General features: G+C 36.5%; 1 non-coding gene across 1 annotated transcript; it reads left to right on the top strand.

Moving 5' to 3' along the window:
• Nucleotides 1-10,136: 10,136 nt before the first annotated feature.
• On the top strand, nt 10,137-10,245 carry LOC148578236 (small nucleolar RNA R71). The gene has a single exon (XR_015904274.1). It is a non-coding gene; the product is annotated as a small nucleolar RNA R71 (small nucleolar RNA).
• Nucleotides 10,246-20,624: the final 10,379 nt, after the last annotated feature.

Here is a 20,624-nt window from a genome sequence, read left to right as displayed (position 1 = left end):
AATGATGTTAAAAGGCGTATAAAATATCCGCTCATCAGTGGACCTTTATCTTTGTTGGACTTGGCATTATATTTTTGGGTCAGCGTATGAATAACATTAAAAAAACGAAAAGATAATAAATATTTTATTTTTAAATTTATAAAAGATCATAAATTCGTAATCATAATTTTACTACTTTTAGAAATGCACAATTTCTCTAAGGGAGTGAAAAGATGTTTAGGACATAGTTATCAAACTCGGATCGATAATTAATCCAATCAGTGCACTGGGTTACTAGTTTAACTATTAGATCACTGGTTGAACTGGTTGATCCAGTATAATTAATTATATAAAAGTTTATTATTTATTTTCTATTATAAGTTTTTTTTATTTTTTTTATATTGAAATAACTATTATTTTTAGATTTAATAATTTATTAATTAATTTATACCTGTTATATTATTGTTACATATTATATATTTATTAAAAAATAATATTAATGGATATTATAAAATTATAAGCATAAAAATAACTTATGATTAATACAAGATTTTTAATTATTTTTTAATTTAAAATATTTGATAAAATTTATAATTAAATAAAAATATATTTAAACTAAGAATAAATAAGAATAAATAAATTTAAAATTAAAATTAAATAAATATAAACTATTTGATGGTATATATAATAACAAAGAGCTATATGCGGCTTGGTAGTAGACATGCATTGGAGCATAGATAGACATGCAAACCACTGGAACATTGTAGAATTGCACGCTTGTGTGACCCACTGGTTTGGATGGATCGATCTACACCAGTTTTAGTGGATTTGACCGATTTAGGTCAGTTTTGATCGATTCTCATTGATTCTTAAGCAAAAGTGATATTGGTCTTGGATTGGATCAATAGTTTAAATTTGGTTCATCGATTTGTTTCGATCGAATTGTCGGTCTGATCAAGATTTTCAATTATAGTTTAGGGTAATGGAAGAGAGCAATAGAAATTTAGGATTTGGAGGAGGCTTGATGGTAGTTTTGATTAATATTAATATAGTTGGGTTAAGAGTTTTAAGAGGATTAAGATAATAATGATAGAGTTAGTTTAGGAATCTAAAATTAGAATTTTTTTAATAGAGTCAACAAAAATAAAGAAATTAGATATTTTTCTCATATAAAATTCATATAAAATAGTAGTTTTTTTTGTTAATTTTTTCAAGTTTCAAATCTTTCATAATAAAAAATAGTTGTTTATTCTTTTTTAGTCAATTTTTAAATAAGTCCTTAAGATTTTTTAAATCAGACAATTCAATCTCTTGGGTTTCAAAAATAAAATAACCTTCAACGGTTACTTCTGTTAGATAATAGAATTCTCCTTCACATATTCACTTGCACACATAGTTATTAAGTGTCTACATGTGCGATTTGGACAAATCAGTCCGTAAGGATGAAGTGCAAAATAGTCATTAAACAATTTAAAAATCTCAAAACACTTTCTGAAAAATTTTAAAAATTTCAAAACAATCCCTTCAAATATTTTTAATATTTTTCAAAAATCAACGTCTTATAATATAATCAGAATAATAAAATATTATTAAAAATAAACAATAAATAATAAATAAAAAAATAATAAAATATATATTAAAAAATTATTTTATTTATTAACCTAAAATATTATAAAAAAATAATATTATTTAATCATTAACCTATGATACTTACATCAAGATTATGTAGAAACCATAATAATAACAACTAAATTTAAGGGTCATTCCATTATGAATGTCATTATTTATATACCTAAACTTTTAAGATATTGATACTAAATAAAGTTAGAAAAATATTCTTAAGTGAAAAAATTTATTTTTTTTGGACATAATTGCTAACTTGTGATAGCACAAACAACTTTAAATGCAAGTTTATTGGTGCAACATTACAACAAATAAATCCCAAATTTTCTAAGAAATATGAACAAAACATTTAGAATTATCAATACATTTCTTCTTCAAGTGATGCAAAGTATTAGGAGCTTCGCATTCGAATTTTATACATCATTTGCATTGACCTTGTGGATGACCAAAATTTACACAATTGACTTCATATAGAGGACTTGATTCGCATTGCATGCAAGTTTCAAAGTGTTTCCTTTATAAGCATTTATACAAATATTCGCAATCGTTTATGTGAAAAATTTTATATTAAATAAAAAATTTTCTATCTCTTTAAAAACAACAGTAGCTCAAATTTCAGTATTGTATTTAGTGGCCAAAGACAAAAACTAAAATTTCAGTCACGGAATATAAAATTTCAATCCTTTCAGTACCTCCAGAAAGTGGAGACACAAGAGACTGAAATTTTTGAAAATGGGAACTGAAATTTTAATAACATTTTATTCCTAAAATACCCTCCTTCAAAATTTTATATTCCAAATCTACCTTTTACCCCCAACCCACTCCATCTCTCACTCTACAACCACACCTCTGCCTCCAAAAACAATAGTGCCGCATAAATCAAATTCAACAACAACAACAATCTCATAACAACATACCAAACTCTACCACCACCAACAACAATAATGTCAAAAACCACAACAATCTCATAAACATATGTCAAAATTAGATTCAACAATCATAACACAAGAGGATTTCAAAATTAAAATACAAAAGAGAAGAATAGAGGCAGTGCGACAGACATAGCAGCGATCAGAGGCGGCACAGCGGACCCAAATATAGCGAAACGGCCCAAACAAAGGTGGCACGGCACGGCACGGTGCGGAACTGGAACTCAAACACAATGGCACTTGGTAGACACAATGTCGTCGCTAGGCTAAAACTTGAACACGACGAAGAGCCTCGACAAACACGATGTCGTTGCAACTCGAACACAACGACTATCGCTGTGTGCTAGATAGAGAGGTGGCTAGGGCTAGATAGGTTTTTTTTAAATTAAGCGATGGTATTTTAGTAATTTTACTTATTTAAGTCTCTATTTTTATCTTAAAACAAATAAAATACTGAGACATAATTTAGTACTGTACATGTTGTACTAAACACAATACAAAAACTTAATGTAGTTTCATTTTCTATCTCCCTTTTAAATGCTACTAAAGATAACTCCTCTACCATCCTCAATAGTAGTCTCAATGTTATCAAACTCGATTTGATCTAGTTGGTTGAACCACCGATAACCCGAATCTTAGACTGAGTCGAGCTACCAATTAGGGCTGGCAATGGGTAGAGTAGGGTAGGGTTTGGACCCTACGCTAACCCTACCCGCGGGTAAAAATTTTTATTAAAACCCTACCCTACCCTACCTGCGGGTTGAGAATCTCTCAACCATAACCCTATCTGCGTCCGAAAGTTCTAAACCCTACCCTACCCTACCCGCAGAAATATCAAATTTTTTCAAAGCAAATATAAAATTCAATCATTCCAAATTTCGTACATATTAATAAAATAAAAAAACAAAAAACTAATGCTTTAGATTACTAAATTAATTAATTAGTTTAGTGGTTGTTTATTTATTGCAAGTCATTACATGAGAAAGGTTATAGGTTCAATGGTGCTCAAAATTGAACTCCACAAGTTTTGCATAGATGAACCGGCAAGTGCACTGGGTCGTCCAAATAATACCTCAGGTGAGTGAGGATCGAATCCCACGGAGATTGTCGGATTGAGCAAGCAATGGCTATCTTGTAGGTCTTAGTCAGGCGATTAGAAAAGATGGTTGTTTGTTTGAAAGCATAAATAAAATAGTAAAGAACGAAATACCAGGTTAGTGTGAAAATAGTGATAGAGATTCAGTTAAGGCTTCAGGGATACGTATTCTTTCCGGATTAACTTTTCTTACTGTCTACTTCAATAATGAATGATTCATTCAATGGCAACTGTAAGTGATTAACTCATGTCCTCTCATTAAGTTAATCTCTTCTAAACCATAATAATCCACCATATCCGAGCAACTCATCTCCTCTCATCAAGTTAACTCATGGCTTCCCACTATGGCCGAAGGTGAAGCCCTAAGCAATCCACTCCCCTTTGAGATCCTACTCAAAATGCCATAGACAAGGTCGGATCTTCCGGATCAGGGAATGCTACTTCTCTGACTCTAGCCTTAAAGCCACAGAGACCTCAATAACCCACGATCGATGGGATTTTATATCACATATCCAAAGTTGCCCAGGTATGCTCTTGGAATCCGCAATACAATCTTTAGCTTTAGCTTAATGCTATCCGGGTCAGGACTCGGACGGAACCCAAGTAGAACAAGGATGAATGTCACCGTTCATCCTCAATTCATGAGATGTAGAATGAGAATGCATAAGAGAATAAAATCAGACATATTAAAATAGAAACAGTAATATTATTAATCCATGAGAATCAGTAGAGCTCCTAACCCTAACTTAGAAGGTTTAGTAGCTCATAGCTTATAGAAAGTAATATTAAAACATGCAAAGGGGCAAAGATCTCTGACAGTGGTGATCTTTGTTCTATATATAATAACCTAATAGCTAAGAAGTACAAAAGTATGATAGACTAGACTAAAGGTGCGAAAGTGCACTCTCAGGCCCACTTTGGTTGAGTACTTGGGCTGAGCTTGGCATCCAACTTGAGGAATGGGCATTGAATGCCCATTAGGGTGTTGATCCACACTACTTTAAGATTTTTGGTGGGCGTTGAACGCCCCAAAGGGGGTGTTTGGGCGTTCAACGCTGGCTTGAGTTCCTTTGGGGCGTTGAACGCCAGAAAGGGGATAGTTCTTGGGTGTTCAATGCCTAAAATGGTAGGCTCCTTCAAAGAAAAGTATAAATTATTATATATTGCTGGAAAGTTCTAAAAGTTAGCTTTCCAACATCATTGAGATCGCATCATTTGGACCTCTGTAGCTCGAGAAATGCTAGTTTGAGTGCAGAGAGGTCAGAATCTGATAGCATTTGCTATGCTTTCCTTGCCTCTGAATCGGACTTTGCCAAAACTCCTCAATTTCAGCCAGAAATTACATGAAATCATAAGAAAATACAACAACTCAAAGTAGAATCCAAAAATGTGAATTTTGTACTAAAAGCTATGAAAATATAATGAAACTTAAACAAAACATAACTAAAACAATATGAAAATGATGCCAAAAAGCATATAAAATAGCTCATCAGAACACTAAACTTAAAGTGTTGCTTGTCCCCAAGCAACCAAAAACAAAGTAGGATCAGAAAGAAGAGAAGGATACAATAAATCTCAGAGTTTTCAGTGAAGCTCAGTTCCAATTGATGAGTGGGGCTAGTAGCCATTTACTTCTGAACAGTTTTGGCATCTCACTATCCTTTGAAGCTCAGAAATGTTGGTGTCTTTAGGAATTCAGAATCCGGATGATATTATTGACTCTCTTAGTTTAATTCTTTTTTATTCTTGAACATAGCTTCTTTTTTTAGCCTGGCCATGACCCTAAGCGTTTTGTTTTCCCGTATTACCACCGGATACATAAATGCCACAGGCACTTAACTGGGTGAACCCAATTGGATTGTGATTCAGCTTTGTTAGAATCCCCAGACAGTAGTACCCAGAGTTCTTAGGCACACTCTTTTGCTTTTGGGATCACGACTTTAACTGCTCAATCTCAAGCTTTTCACTTGACACCTTCATACCACAAGCATTTAGTTAGGGGAAGGAGCTCATTTGAACTTTTTAGGCCAAGGTTTTATTTTTTTTAGGCCCTCTTAACTATTGATACTCAAAGCCTTAGATCCTTGCTCTTGCCTTTTGGTATTAAGAGCTATTGGCTTTTTCCTTTTCTTTTTCTCTCTTATTTTTTTTTTTTTTTGCTTTCTTTTTCTCTTTTTCTTTTTACTGCTTTCTCTTGCTTCAAGAATCAATTTTTTTTTGGAATTTTTCAGATTACCAATAATACTTCTCCTTTTTCATCATTCTTTCAAGAGCCAATACACTTAACTTCAACATCAAATATGCACTGTTAATTGCATTCAGAAAGTAAAAGCAAGGGCCACCACATCAAAATAATTGGACCATTCTTATTATATAACTCGAGTTCATGCATCTTACTTCTCTTTTTCAAATAAAATTTTTCTTTTAAGCATGGTGAGAGATACATGGAATATTTTATACCCTTAAGACATAAACAAAGATGATCATGCACTAGAAACAGGAAATAGACAATGAAATACAATGGAAAATAGGCAAATAATATAAGTAAGGGGGTAATGAAATGTGACCACCCTAATGACGGCGGCTACTGCTCCCTCTAGTGGATCAAATGGGATGTTTAAGCTCCTCTATGTCTCGTCCTTGCTTTTGCTGCTCCTCCCTCATAACTCTTTGATCTTCTCTTATTTCATGGAGGATGGTGGTCTGCTCTTGGTGGTCTAACCTCAGTTGATCCCAAAAATTTTGGGGAGAAAAATACATTCCTTGAGGCATTTCCGAGATTTCTTGTTGAGGCGGCTCCACATGCTCTTACTGTGGTCCATGTGCCGGCTCTCTAACATGCTCCATCCTTCTTTTAGTGATGGGCTTGTCCTCCTCAATGGGGATGTCTCCTATGACAATTCCAGCTGAATTGCATAAGTGACATATGAGATGAGGGAATGCCAACCTTGCTTGGGTGGAGGTTTTGTCTGCCATCTTGTACAGTTCTTGAGGTATCACCTCATGTACCTCCACCTCATTCCCAAGCATGATGCAATAAATCATGATGGCTCAGTCAATGGTCACTTCGGATCGGTTGCTAGTAGGGATAATAGAGCGTTGGATAAATTCCAACCATCCTCTAGTTACGGGCTTGAGGTCAAGACTTCTTAGTTGGGAAGGCTTGCCTTGAGCATCCCTTCTCCACTGTGCTCCTTCCACACAAATGTCCGCAAGCACTTGGTCTAGCCTTTGGTCAGTGTTGACCCTTCTAGTGTAAGAGTGTGGGTCTCTTACCATTTGTGGTAGATTGAGCGCCAACCTGATACTTTTCGGGTTGAAATCCAAGAGTCACTCTCGGACCATGGTGCGCCAATTTTTGGGATAAGGGTTCACACTAGTGTCATGATTTTTGGTAACCTAAGCATTGGCATAAAACTCTTACACCATTAAGATCCCAACTTTGGGATAGGATTGGTCAGAACTTCCCAACCTCTTCTCCGGATTTCTTGTTAGATCTCCGGATACTCATCCTTTTTTAGCCTAAAGAGGACTTCAGGGATCACCCTTTTCTTTGCCACTACTTCATAGAAGTGGTATTGATGAGCCTTAATGATGAATCTCTCAATTTCCTAAGATTCGGAAGTGGAGGCAATGGCCTTTTCCTTCTTCTTTCTTGAGGTTTCACCAGACTTTGGTGCCATACTTAAGGATGGTAGAAGTCAAAAAGCAAAGCTTTTGCAACACCAAACTTAAGAACTTTGCTCGTCTTTGAGCAAATATGAGCAAACAAGAAGAAGAGAGTAGAAGAAAAAAAAGTGGAGATAGAGGGAGAGAGAGGTTCGGCCAAGTGGGGGCTAGTATGTATGAGGGGTGTGGTTGAAGGGTTATAGGAAAGGTTATTTATAGGGATGGGAGAGGGTTGGGAAAGTTTAAATTTGAAATGGGTGTGGTTTGTGGGAATTGATGAATGGAAGGGATGAAGGGTGTTGGGAAGAGAAAAATGTGATGTGGATGTGATTGGTTAAGGGTGTATGGGGAAGAGTGTGTGTAGGGAAGAGGCAAAGTAAGAGAGATAAGAAGGTGGGATAGGTGGAGATTCTGTGGAACACACTGATCCTGAGAGACTAGGGAATTCAAATTCCCTGCCCCCTTGTAGGCGTTAAACGCCTAGCCTCTGCTCCCTGGCTGGCATTCAACGCCAGCTTCTTGCTCTATGTAGGGCGTTGAACGCCCAGAATGGTCTTATTCTAGCGTTCAACGCCAGCAAAGCTGCTCCCTCTTGGCGTTGAATGCCTAAGGCACTCCTTCCTTGGCGTTCAACGCCAGCTTTCTTACCTATATGGGGCATTAAACGCCCCTCCTACCTCCTTGTCTGGCGTTCAACGCCAGCAAGGGGTTTACTTCAGGGTGTTCTGTTTCTATCTCAGAATGTCTCTGTCTCTGACTACTGTACATGATCACAAACTTAAAGAAACAACTATGAAAATATACTAATATTACTAGAATAGAAATAAACTTAAAGAAAAATAGAAATACTCTAGTTATGGTTGGGTTGCCTCCCAACAAGCGCTTCTTTAACGTCACTAGCTTGATGGTCAGCCCATTTACGGGGATGGATAGGGGATCAGAATTTCACCCCTTATGGTGAACTTCCTTCCTGTGCTCTCATGTATGAGCTCCACGTGTTCTAGAGACAGGATCTGGTTCACAGTGTGCGGAATAACTGGGCTATCTGTGAAGACAACTCTCATGCCAGGTGAGAGGCCTTAAGTCAGGATTTTCTTAGCCCTCCAGCCTTTAGGTACCTTTTTCTTAGTGCCTTTATTCTCAGTGCTTAATGGTGGTTTCTCAACACCAAATTTAGATTTGGTGTCTGGGGGCTCTGTAAAGCTCTACACAAAGAAATAGGGTTGGAACATTAAGTATTGCATAGTTGTCTCGCCTTTAGGGAGGGAGTTAGGTTTAGACATCTTGAACAAGATGTGATCTTCCCATAACTACAGAACGTCAATTATGCCATTGGCAGTGGCTAGGAAAGGTCTTCCCAGGATGATGGATTCATCCTCGTCCTCACCAGTATCTAAGATTATAAAATCTGTAGGGATGTAAAAGTTTTCAACATTTACTAAGACATCTTCTACTAAACCATAAGCCTTTTTCAGTGACTTTTCTGCCATCTCTAACGAGATCCTTGCAGCTTGCACGTAAAAAATTTCCAGCCTCTCCATTACAGAGAGAGGCATGAGGTTTATTCTTGACCCTAGATCGCATAAAGCCTTCTCAAAGGTAATTGTCCCTATGGTGCAAGGGATTAGGAAGCGTCCGGAATTCGGCAGCTTTTGAGGTAGTTTCTGCTTAACCAAGGCATTGAGTTCCTTGGTGAGCACTGGAGGTTCGTCTTCCAAAGTCTCTGTTCCAAATAATTTGGCATTCAGCTTCATCAGAATTCCCAAGTACTAAGCAACTTTCTCTTCCCTAGTTTCCTCTTCCTCATTAGAGGAGGGGTAATCTTCAAACTATAATCCACAACAAGGAATTCAAGGGAACCTCTATGGTCTCCTTATGAGTTCTGGTTTCTTTTAGTTTTTCAACAAGGGGGTACTTAGTGGACGTTGAATGCCCAGCTACTCCCATTGTTGCGTTCAACGCCAGAACTTGTCCCTCTTTGGGCGTTGAACGCCTAGCTACTCCCTTGCTGGAATTCAACTCCAGAAGGTCCTCTGCAGATTCGGCCTTAGTTTTCATACTGAGGGCTTTGCACTCTTCTCTTGGGTTTACTTCAGCGTTACTTGGGAGAGTGTTAGAAGGGATCTCAGAGATCCTCTTACTTAGTTGACCAATCTGTACCTCCAGATTCCTTATGGAGGATCTTGTTTCAGTAATGAAACTGTGAGTGGTCTTAGAGAAATCGGAGACTATAGGGGCTAAGTCAGAGAGGCTCTGCTTAGAAGTCTCCATCTGTTACTAAGAAGGTGGGAATAGTCTGTTATTGAACCTATTTTAGTTTCTTCCACCTTGGTTGTTATTGAAGCCTTGCTGAGGCTTCTGTTGATCCCTCCATGAAAAGTTGGGATGATTCCTCCATGATGAGTTGTAGGTGTTTCCATAAGGCTCCTTGTTGGGATTCCCTGAGGAATTTCTGATATAGTGAACCTCTTCTATCATGGATTGATCTGGATCATAGGCATTCCCTTCATAGGAAGCTTCTTGAGTGTTGTCAGCTGCAGCTTGCGATCCAGTCAGATGCTGAGAGATCATATTGACCTGTTGGGTCAGGATCTTGTTCTGAGTCAATATGGCATTCAGAGTGTCAACCTCTAGGACTCCCCTCTTCTGAGCTACCCCATTATTCACAGGATTTCTCTCAGAAGTGTACATGAATTGGTTATTTACAACCATGTCAATGAGTTCCTGTGCCTCTTCAGGCATTTTCTTCAAGTGGAGTGATCCACTAGCAAAGTGGTCCAATGCCATTTTGGACATCTCAAAAAGACCATCATAGAAGATATCTAGCATGGTCCAGTCCAAAATCATGTTAGGAGGGCACCTACTGATCAGTTGTTTGTACCTCTCCCATGCTTCGTAGAGGGGTTCACCCTCTTTCTGTCAGAAGGTTTGAACTTTCACCCTAAGCTTGCTCAGCTTCTGAAGTAGAAAGAACTTGGTCAAGAATGCATTGACCACCTTCTCCTAAGAGTCTAGGCTTTCCTTGGGCTAAGAATCCAGCCATAACGTAGCTTTGTCCCTTACAGCAAAAGGGAAAAGCATAAGCTTGTAAATCTCTGGATCCACTCTATTAGTCTTGACAGTATCACAAATCTGTAAGAAATCAAAAATGAATCTGTTGGGATCTTCTTGTGGAAGTCCATGAAACTGGCAGTTCTGTTAAACTAGAGTGACCAGTTGAGGCTTCAACTCAAAATTATTTGCACTAATGGCAGGTATAGAGATGCTGCGCCTATAGAAATTGGAAGTGGGTGCAGTAAAGTCACTTAGGACCTTCCTTACGTCTCCTCTGTCATTAGGGTCATTGCCATGTCTGTACTCTTAGCTTCTTATTTGAAAAGCTCTGTGAGGTTTCCTCCGGAGTGCTGTGCTCTAACTTGTTGTAAACACCTCCTTAGAGTCCTCTCAGGTTCAGGATCAAGATCAAAGAGAGGTTCTTTATCCTTGTTCCTGCTCATAAATAAAAAAAAAAGAATGCAAGAAGAGTAGAAGAAAAGATTCTCCATGTCAGAGTATAGAGGTCCTTTGTTAGAGAGATAGATCAAGAGGAAAAGAAAAGAAGATGTCATTTAATAAGGATCATTTTTGAAAATCAATAGAGAGAAAAGAGGAGATATTTTCGAAAATAGAGAGGGAAAGAGAGATGAAATTTTCAAAAAATAAGAAAGAGAAAGTAGTTAGGAGGTTTTGAAAAAGAAGAAAGAGAAAGGAAATAGAAAGAGAATAAGGTAAAACAAGTAACTAACTAACCAACAAGAATTGAAAATAAAAGATTTGATTTTGAAATTCAATTTTTAAAAGAAAGTAGAGAATTAAAATTTAAAAGTTTTAGATTTAAAAAGAAGATAAGATAAGTAAGTTTAAAAAAAAGAAAGAAAGATAAGATAAAGATTTAAAAAGATAAGAATTTGAAATTTAAACTTTTGTAGATTTAAAGTAAAAAGATATGATAAAGATTTAAAAAAGATGTTGAAATTTGAAAAGATTTGATTTTGAAATTCGAAATTAAAATAAGATATTTGAAATTTAAAAAAAGATAAACAAAAGATAAGATAAAGATTTGAAAAGATAAGATTTAAAATTTAAAAATTAAACTTTACTAACAAGAAAACACCAAACTTAAAATTTTTAAATCAAGATAATAAAAGATAGCTAGGATTTTGAAAATTTGAATAAAGATAAAGAAAATATTTTTTTGGATTTTCAAAAATTAAAAAAAAGAAAAACAACTAAAAGACACCAAACTTAGAAATTTAAGATCAAATGATACTAGTTTTCGAAAATTGAAAGAAAAAAAACACCAAAAGACACCAAACTTAAAATTTTTTTAGATCAAACAAAGAAATTAACAAGAACAATTTGAATACTAAAAAGAACAACCAAGAATAATTTTGAAAATTAAAGAAAACAAGAGGGACACTAAACTTAAAAACTGACACAAGACTCAAACAAAAGATAAGGATTTCTAAAGAAAAGAAAAGGTTATGAAAAATTTTTGAAGAAGAATACAAAAGACCCAATTAAAAGAGTAACTAAACCATAAAAAGCACTTAATCTAAGCAACAAGATAGTCCGGTAGTTTGTCAACCTCGAACAATCTCTGGCAATGGCGCCAAAAGCTTGGTGCACGAAATTGAACTCCGTAAGTTTTGCACAGATGAACCGGCAAGTGCATCGAGTCGTCAAAGTAATACCTCAGGTGAGTGAGGGTCGAATCCCACGGAGATTGTTGGATTGAGCAAGCAATGGCTATCTTGTAGGTTTTAGTCATGCGATTAGAAAAGATGGCTGTTTGTTTGAAAGCATAAATAAAATAGTAAAAAATGAAATACCAGGTTAGTGTGAAAATAGTGATAGAGATTCAGTTAAGGTTTTGGAGATGCGTATTCTTTCCGGATTAACTTTTCTTATTGTCTACTTCAATAACGAATGATTCATTCAATGGCAGCCGTAAGTGATTAACTCATGTCCACTCATTAAGTTAATCTCTTCTAAACCATAGCAGTCCACCATATTCGAGAAACTCATGTCCTCTCATCAAGTTAACTCATGGCTTCCCACTATGGCCGAAGGTGAAGCCCTAAGCAATCCACTCTCCTTCGCGATCCTACTCAAAACTCCACAGACAAGGTCAGATCTTCCAGATCAGGGAATCGTGCTTCTCTGACTCTAGCCTTAATGCCACAGAGACCGCATTAACCCACGATCAACAGGACTTTATGTCACATATCCAAAGTTGCCCAGGTACGCTCTTGGAATCCGCAATGCAATCTCTAGCTTTAGCTCAATTCTATTCGGGTCAGGACTTGCACGGAACCCAAGTAGAACAAGGATGAATGTCACAGTTCATCCTCAATTCATGAGATAAAGAACGGGAATGCATAAGAGAATAGAATCAGACATATTAAAATAGAAACTGTAATATTATTAATCCATGAGAATCAGCAGAGCTCCTAACCCTAACTTAGGAGGTTTAATAGCTCATAACTTACAGAAAGTAATAGTAAAACGTGCAAATGGGCAAAGATCTCTGATAGTGGTGATCTTTGTTCTATATATAATAATCTAATAGCTAAGAAGTACAAAAGTATGATAGACTAGACTAAAGGTGCGAAAGTCCACTCTCGGGCCCACTTTGGTTGAGTACTTGGGCTGAGCTTGGCGTCCAACTTGAGGAATGGGCATTGAAATCCCGTTAGGGGGTTGATCCACATTGCCTTATGCTTTTTGGTGGGCGTTCAACGCTGGCTTGAGTTCCTTTGGGGTGTTGAACGCCAGAAATGGGGTAGTTCTTGGGCGTTGAACGCGGGAAAGGGGGTAGTTCTTGGGCGTTCAACGCCCATAATAGGTAGGCTTCTTCGACGAAAAGAATTGACCATTATGTATCGATGCAAAGCTCTAAAAGTTATCTTTCCAACACCGTTGAGAATGCATAATTTGGATCTCTGTAGCTCCAGAAATGCTCGTTTGAGTGCATCGAGGTTAGAATCTAACAGCATCTGCTATGCTTTCCTTGCCTCTGAATCGGACTTTGCCAAAACTTCTCAATTTTAGCCAAAAATTATCTGAAATAATCAGAAAACACAACAACTTAAAGTAGAATCCAAAAATGTGAATTTTTCACTAAAACCTATGAAAATATAATGAAACTTAAATAAACTATAACTGAAACAATATAAAAATGATGCCAGAAAGCATATAAAATATCCGCTCATCATTCAAATCTCACTTTCTTCACTATATACCTAGTTTTTATAAAAATATGTGTTATATTTGGGGTGCAGGAAGGTGATAAACCCCATTTTTAGGGTTTATCTTGTGTTGAATTTAGAGAATTTTATCAACTTATCACATTTATTCAATGAAATAACATGGTTTTGTGAATCTCTCCTAACTTGTGCTTAAGAGTGAAAAACATACTTTTTGGGCCTTTAATTTGCTAAATTTAATTCACTTTGATTCCACTCGATGTCTTGATATGTTTGTTGAGTGATTTCAGGTTTAGAAGGCAAATATTGGATTGAAGAATGAAGAGGAAAGCATGCAAAGTGGAGAATTCATAAAGAAATGAGGATTTGCTGGAATCAAGGCCACGCATGCGTGTCACTCACGCGTACACGTGGGAGGAAATCTGTTAAAGCGACACCACCCACACGTACACGTGACAAGCAGCACATGACCTCATTAAAGGCAAAAATATTGGGGGCGATTTTTGAGCCATCCAGGCCCAAATCCAACTTATTTTTGAAGATATTTGATGCAGAATTCAAGAGGGAACAATTGGGGGAGGGGGGAGAGCAATTAGTGTAGCTTAGGACCATGTTTTAGGGTTCTAGAGAGAGGAGATCCTTTTTCTCTCTAGAATTAGGGTTCTTAGTTTAGTTTTCTCTTAAATTTAGGTTTAAATTCTTGTTTTGATTTATTTTTCTTTGCAATTTATTATTCTTACATCTTTGCTCTTTTAGTTTTACTTGTCATTTTCTTTATTTTGTTGCCTTTATGTTTATGACACTTTGTTGATTTTAATTTCTATTAATACAATTTATGTTTTATGTCTCCTTGATGTTTAATTGAGTTAATGTTACTATTTTCTTGCAATTAGTAGTTGTAGATTTTATATTTCTTGCAATTTAATATGCTTTTCTTTTTATGCACACCAAGTGTTTGATAAAATGCTTGGCTTAGGCTTAGAGTAGATTTTGAGCATTCTTGACTTGGAAAGAGAAATTAGGTGCTCTTGAGTCAGTAATATCCAACTTATGTTGGTGATCTAGAATTGTTAGTTAATATTGTTTCCATTGACTCTAATCTCTTGCTAATTCAATTAGTAAGTTGATTAGGACTTATGGATTGAGATTAGCTAGTCTTATTTGATTTTCTCCTGATGTTGGAAATAACGAATTAGGATTATCTCTTGCTAATTATTGTGTTATGATTAATGTCTAGGATAGAAAACCTAGATTCTTAATCCTTGCCATGAATGTCTCTTTTTAGTATTTGTTATCTTTAATTGCTTTCTTTACTTTATTGTCATTCAAATTTCTTGTCATTAAATTTGTCGCTTCTTTATCAACCTAACCCCGTGAAACTCATAACCAATAATTGAGCACTCGATTGTAACTCCTAGGGAGAACAACCCGGGACTAATACTCTCGGTTATTTTTTATTGGGTTGAACTTGTGACATTCAAAATTAAACTTTGATTGAGGATTGTTTGTCGATTGGAACCATATTTCGACGAGATTATTTATGTGAAATTCCTAACCGATGATAACCATCCCATTAGTAGGGTAGGGTAGGGTACACCATAAACTCGTACCCTACCCTATCCGCAAGTATACCCGGATCGATCTCTACCTTACTCGCAGCTGGTCGGGTAGCCTACTCTACCCGAACGGTCGGACTGGATACCCGCGGGTAGGGTATGCATTGCCAGTCCTAGACTGGACCTACCTGCTTTGATAAAAATTGATGACCCCAACCAGTTTTTTAAAAATTGAACCAGGTCAAGTTTGAATCTTTTTATTCATACTCCAAACCCAAAAAACAACGTCCTTTAACCCTTTTACCCAATGTTCTGAAAATCGGTTTGAACCGGTTGAACCACAAAATGATAAGAATTATGGTTCTGTTATATGCCAAATCGGAACAAATGAAAACCATTTTTGAACCGCTAAACTGGCTGATAACCGGTCAGTCAAACTGAACCGGAACCCGGCCGGTTTTTTACTTTGCCCAAAAATGATGAAAAGTGAAAACACCCCCAACCCTTACCAGTTACCAACCCTAACTCACTCGAACTCTCCAACGATGCAGCAGCACACCTTCCGTCGTCCCTCCCATCACCCTCGGGTTGGTCGTTCCTCTCAACGCCGGCAAGCTCAGTCCCTCCCTTTCTTTCAGTCGCCAGACTGCTCTTGATGCCGTCGCCGGTTGGTGCTTCGAAGCTCACTCGGTCCCTCACTCAGCTAACGTCTCAGACTTTTAGCAGTGGAAGCATAGTCGCTGGGCTCGCCTCCTGCCTCCGTCGCGATGCTCTGTTCCACCGTCGCCGGTGCCATCTCTATTCCTGCCTCCGTCGCCATCTCTCTGTTTCCAGCGCCGTCATCCTTCCTTGCATTTGAAATTGTAATGGAGCCTCAGCTTGATTCTGATTTGTTTTTATTCTGAACTTTTTTATTCTGATTGTTAGTTTAATTCTGATTTAATTTTATTCTTCTATAGTCCTCCCCATTGTTGATTCTGATTTGTTCTTTGATTGGGTTGTTCTTGATTCTTTGGTTTTACTTTGAATTTTTTGTTCTGTTTTTTTATTAATTCTGGTTTAGGATTCATTCTATGCTTTTGACTCATTCAATGAATTTTTTCTAATTTATTTGTTCTGTTGCTGATTTATGTCTTTAATTCTGGTTTTTTTCAGATTTTATTTCTCTGTTATATTTTATTAGTTGCCAAATCAGAAGGTACAATTTAGTATTATGGCTGATTGGGATTTGCTAAGGAAGATTTAAGATTTATTATCCCGCTCTTGAGTTGAATGAAGATTTTGTTAAAGTTAAAAGAATGTTTCTGAGCAATTGCAACATGCATTGTTATTATTATACACAGCAATTTGATGATTTGTTTGATCTTTGTTGCATGTGTTGTTGATGGCCTAAAATTTTGAGCTGTTTGTTAGATATGAGTTTAGATTGTGATAAATTTTGATAATTGTTATGTTTTGAAAAGGTTTGGCTCAGTGATTATGTTGAGTTTAATTGCAAAAGAGGTCTTGCTACTTTGTTGAATGCTGCAGTTTAATCACTAAATTAGACTTTTTTAGTCTACTCTCTATATCTCTTTCTACCTACTCTATCGGTGTATCTGCACATTTTAATTTCTTGCAAGCAACTTATCATAAATAAACATGGTTCTCATTGTTTACATGAGGGATTTTTTGAGGTATATATACTTGCTTTTATATTTCTTTCATTTATTTACTCTTTTGATTTGCTGCTTGTTTGGACTTACATATGATGGATTATTATTGCCTTCTTACTGCGAAACACTTGCATAAATGAAATTGTGTAGATAAAATAGAATGTGATTATTAGCATATTTATTCTTTGTAAATTAATTCTTATGTATGTTGGTGGGAATCTCTCTAGGATATATGATTATTAGCATATTTATTCTTTGTAAATTAGCATTTTTTTACTGTTATTTAACTTTTGAGTTTGTATTTTGATAAGATTATAATACTCTGGTTGATGATACTCATATAATGCTTTTAATTTGAAAGACATTTTAAGGTTTATATAGACTATATTTATGTTTTATGGTGGTTATTTATAATTTATTTTTTATTATAAAACGGTTTTTTTTTTGGATGAACCTCAGTTGAACCGGTTAGACCAATAAAACAGTAAACCAGTAATTAAAACGGTTCAATGACCGGTTCAGTTTTCAGAACCTTGCTTTTACCCCAATTCTCAATCTCTCACTAAGCTTCACTCCCTCCTTGCAGCCGCCCGGTAACACCCTAATTAGCCTAAGCTTTACCTCGTGTCGTAAAGCAAAGGTTAATCAAAGGTTACGACAGTTCTAAGCTCATACATATAATATATAGAAGAAATAATATAATCTAGAAGCCCGATAAATAATATAGCTCAAAAATAGGATTTAAAAAGCACAAAATGTACTAACAAAGCTGCTATCTTAAAGCACAAGAAACAGATGTGATATAACAAAAGATAAGGAGTATAATATCATAATAATCTAGCCAGGGATTGCGGAGTTTAAGCCGGCTAGTCATATATACAAACCAACAAAAATCTGACAGTAAAAACAGCTTATACATGTTTTGTTCTCTCTCAAATATATGCCTCTAAGCAAAGCAAAATACAAAAGTGAGAGATGCATAAACAAAATAAACCAAAAAGACTCCAAGAGTAATAGGATCCTCCGCTGCTGTCACCATCCAAACAACTCACCGAAGTGGGTTGCGACCTGCATCTGAAAAACATAACAGAAATATGGTATGAGAACCGAAGGTTTTCAGTATGGTAATAGTGCCCAGTGATGTAGGATATAAGACCCCGGGACGCCAAAGGCAATCCTAGACTTTATATCCATCACAAGATTTCAATCTTAAGGCATACTAAAACAGATAAGCATAATTATATAAATCTTAACATAATTAAATAGGGTACTCTATCTTAGGGGATTTCTAATCTAACCAAACACCGCTGTCTCACAGCCTTCACCAACCTATCCTCCATGCGATCCCATCGCCACCGCCTCCCGAACCTCCTCAATCCCAGTAGAAAGCACAGTAAATTTCAATGCAAGTAAAACACAAGTAGAAGCATATAAGGCAAGTAATTCAAGAAAGCAAATAGGCATGTTATTTATTTAGGAATACAATTAAAAGTCGGCAAAGCAAACAAACAGAAAGAAAATGCATATGATGAATGCCTGTCCTATTGGCTGTGATATCACATTGTCAGTTCAACTGCCAACCCGACACATCTCCATGGAGATGTCGCCCTTCGGAATCATCATTTGGGAACCCCCGAGATATAGCGCTCGGATCACTGTCCAAGGTTTTCTGCCTACATACTCTATTGATCCGAAGGGATGCGACCGGGATACTTTTGCCACTGACCTCACATTTCAACGCAAGCAGGACGAACCACCGCCCTTACGCCGCCGCCGCTACCTCGATAGGCGGGATCTAACCCCGTCCCTGCCAGGCGCATAACGTATCAACAATAGGAGTATAAAACAATATCTCAGTCATTTTTCAGAAAACATTTTCAATACATCAATGATTCATGTTTGAACATTCGAGTCCTCGACTCATCTCAACCACTGTCAATTCATATTTTAATTCCAAACTCAATAGTTCATCAGTTCTCATTTCATATATCAATCATCCTCCACATACCATCACACATCCTCAGTACACCCGAAACCTAAGCCTACGTTTTCTAATTTTTCATAATAATCATCAATTAAACCCTTAGGTTATTTCCCATTTTCTCATGCCCAAAATTAAACCCAAAAGCCTTAAAATGGTGTCACAAAAGCTTACAATCTTGTTGGCAAGGTGAAATAGTTGAAAATAAAGTTTAAATTTGAGAAACAGGGCGTGTGCGTACGCACAGGGGTGTGCGCTCGCACGCCCTAGAGAAGTTTTAAAATGTGTGTGTACGCATAGAGGTGTGCGTACGCACAGGTGCCAAAATTCACAATGTCTGTTCGCTTGCACAACCTGTGCTAGCGCCCTCAATAGACTAACCTTCCTAACGTGTGCGCACGCACAAGCTGTGCTAGCACTGTAAACAGAAAGCCTTTCCCTGCCTGTGCGTATGCACAGGTCTGTGTGTGCGCACAGGTTAAAATTTTCGCAGGGTTGTGCGTGCGCACAAGGCTGTGCGTGCGCACATACCAGAAATCATAAAATTCTGCAACTTTGCAGAATTTCAGATTTTAACACCAAACTTTGATTGATCCTAACTTCCTTTACAAAATTCCAAATTTTACAAACTTTATATCGTTTCGAAGAGTTTTCAATAAGCTTTAATTTCAAACAAATTTCAATCAATTTTGAAAACCGAGGCATGAGTTATGATCAGACAAAGTTCACTCAAAACCAACTTTTGCCAAAAGTTCACAATTTACCAAATTTCTCAATTTCACAACTTAAACCAACCAAAACCAAATAAAGCCATTTCAAAGTCCATTTTTCACCATAATTTACCCTTTGTGTCATATTACACCCAACTTACTACATTTCCTTCACATTTCATCATCCTCAACCTCAACATCAAATATATGACTCTAAAATCAATCCTCCACCAACACATTCAACAATCATCACTTTATCTCTATCAATTCTCATTCATGCTTTATATCAATATCCAAAAATATACAATCATTCAAAATCATCAAGTATCATATCTCAACATCATTATTTCTCAACATAACAATATCAATTCAATATACAACATCAACCAACCATCATCAGCAACCACATAAATCCAAACCTATCGTATGGGTCACTAGCCTAAGTGTCCATGAATATTATATACTACATAGAGGAAACCGAAATCATACCTTGGCCAATTCTCAATATGTCCTTAACCCAAAATGAGCACAACAATGATCACCAACAAGCTTTCCAACACAATCCAGGCCACCAACAATCACCAAAGGCCACCAACTCAAATCCAAAAGCTCCCAAAATCACAATAATCAAGCTATACACAATTAATTCATAAAATTAATACTTAGGGTTCTTTATATACATAAAACCACAAGTGATTTGTGATTCCTTACCTTGCCCAATGTGGATTGGGACAAACCCACTAATTACTCGGTGCTAGATTGTACCTAAATAATCAAAATCACAAGAACCACTCATTCACCATAGCCAAAAATCGAATCTGTTATAGAAGGAAGAACTGGGCAAGAAATTTGAAGTTCCTTACTGTAACACCCTAATTAGCCTAAGCTTTACCTCGCATCATAAAGCGAAGGTTAATCAGAGATTGCGATAGTTCTAAGCTCATACATAATATATATATAGAAAGAATAATATAATCTAGAAGCCCGATGAAAGATATAGCTCAATTTTGGATTTGAAAAGCGTAAAATGTACTGATGAAGCTACTAGCCTAAATCGCAAGGTACGGATAAGATATATCAAAAGATAGTAGTATGATATCATAAAGATCTAGCCACAGCTCGCGGAGTTTAAGCCGGCTAGACATATACAAGTATACAGAACCATACAGAAACCTGAC

Source organism: Arachis ipaensis, chromosome B1 (genome assembly GCF_059453495.1).
Source record: "Arachis ipaensis isolate K30076 ecotype BB chromosome B1, ASM5945349v1, whole genome shotgun sequence".
NCBI classification, from domain to species: domain Eukaryota; kingdom Viridiplantae; phylum Streptophyta; class Magnoliopsida; order Fabales; family Fabaceae; genus Arachis; species Arachis ipaensis.
This window is presented reverse-complemented; position numbering and strand designations above follow the sequence as displayed.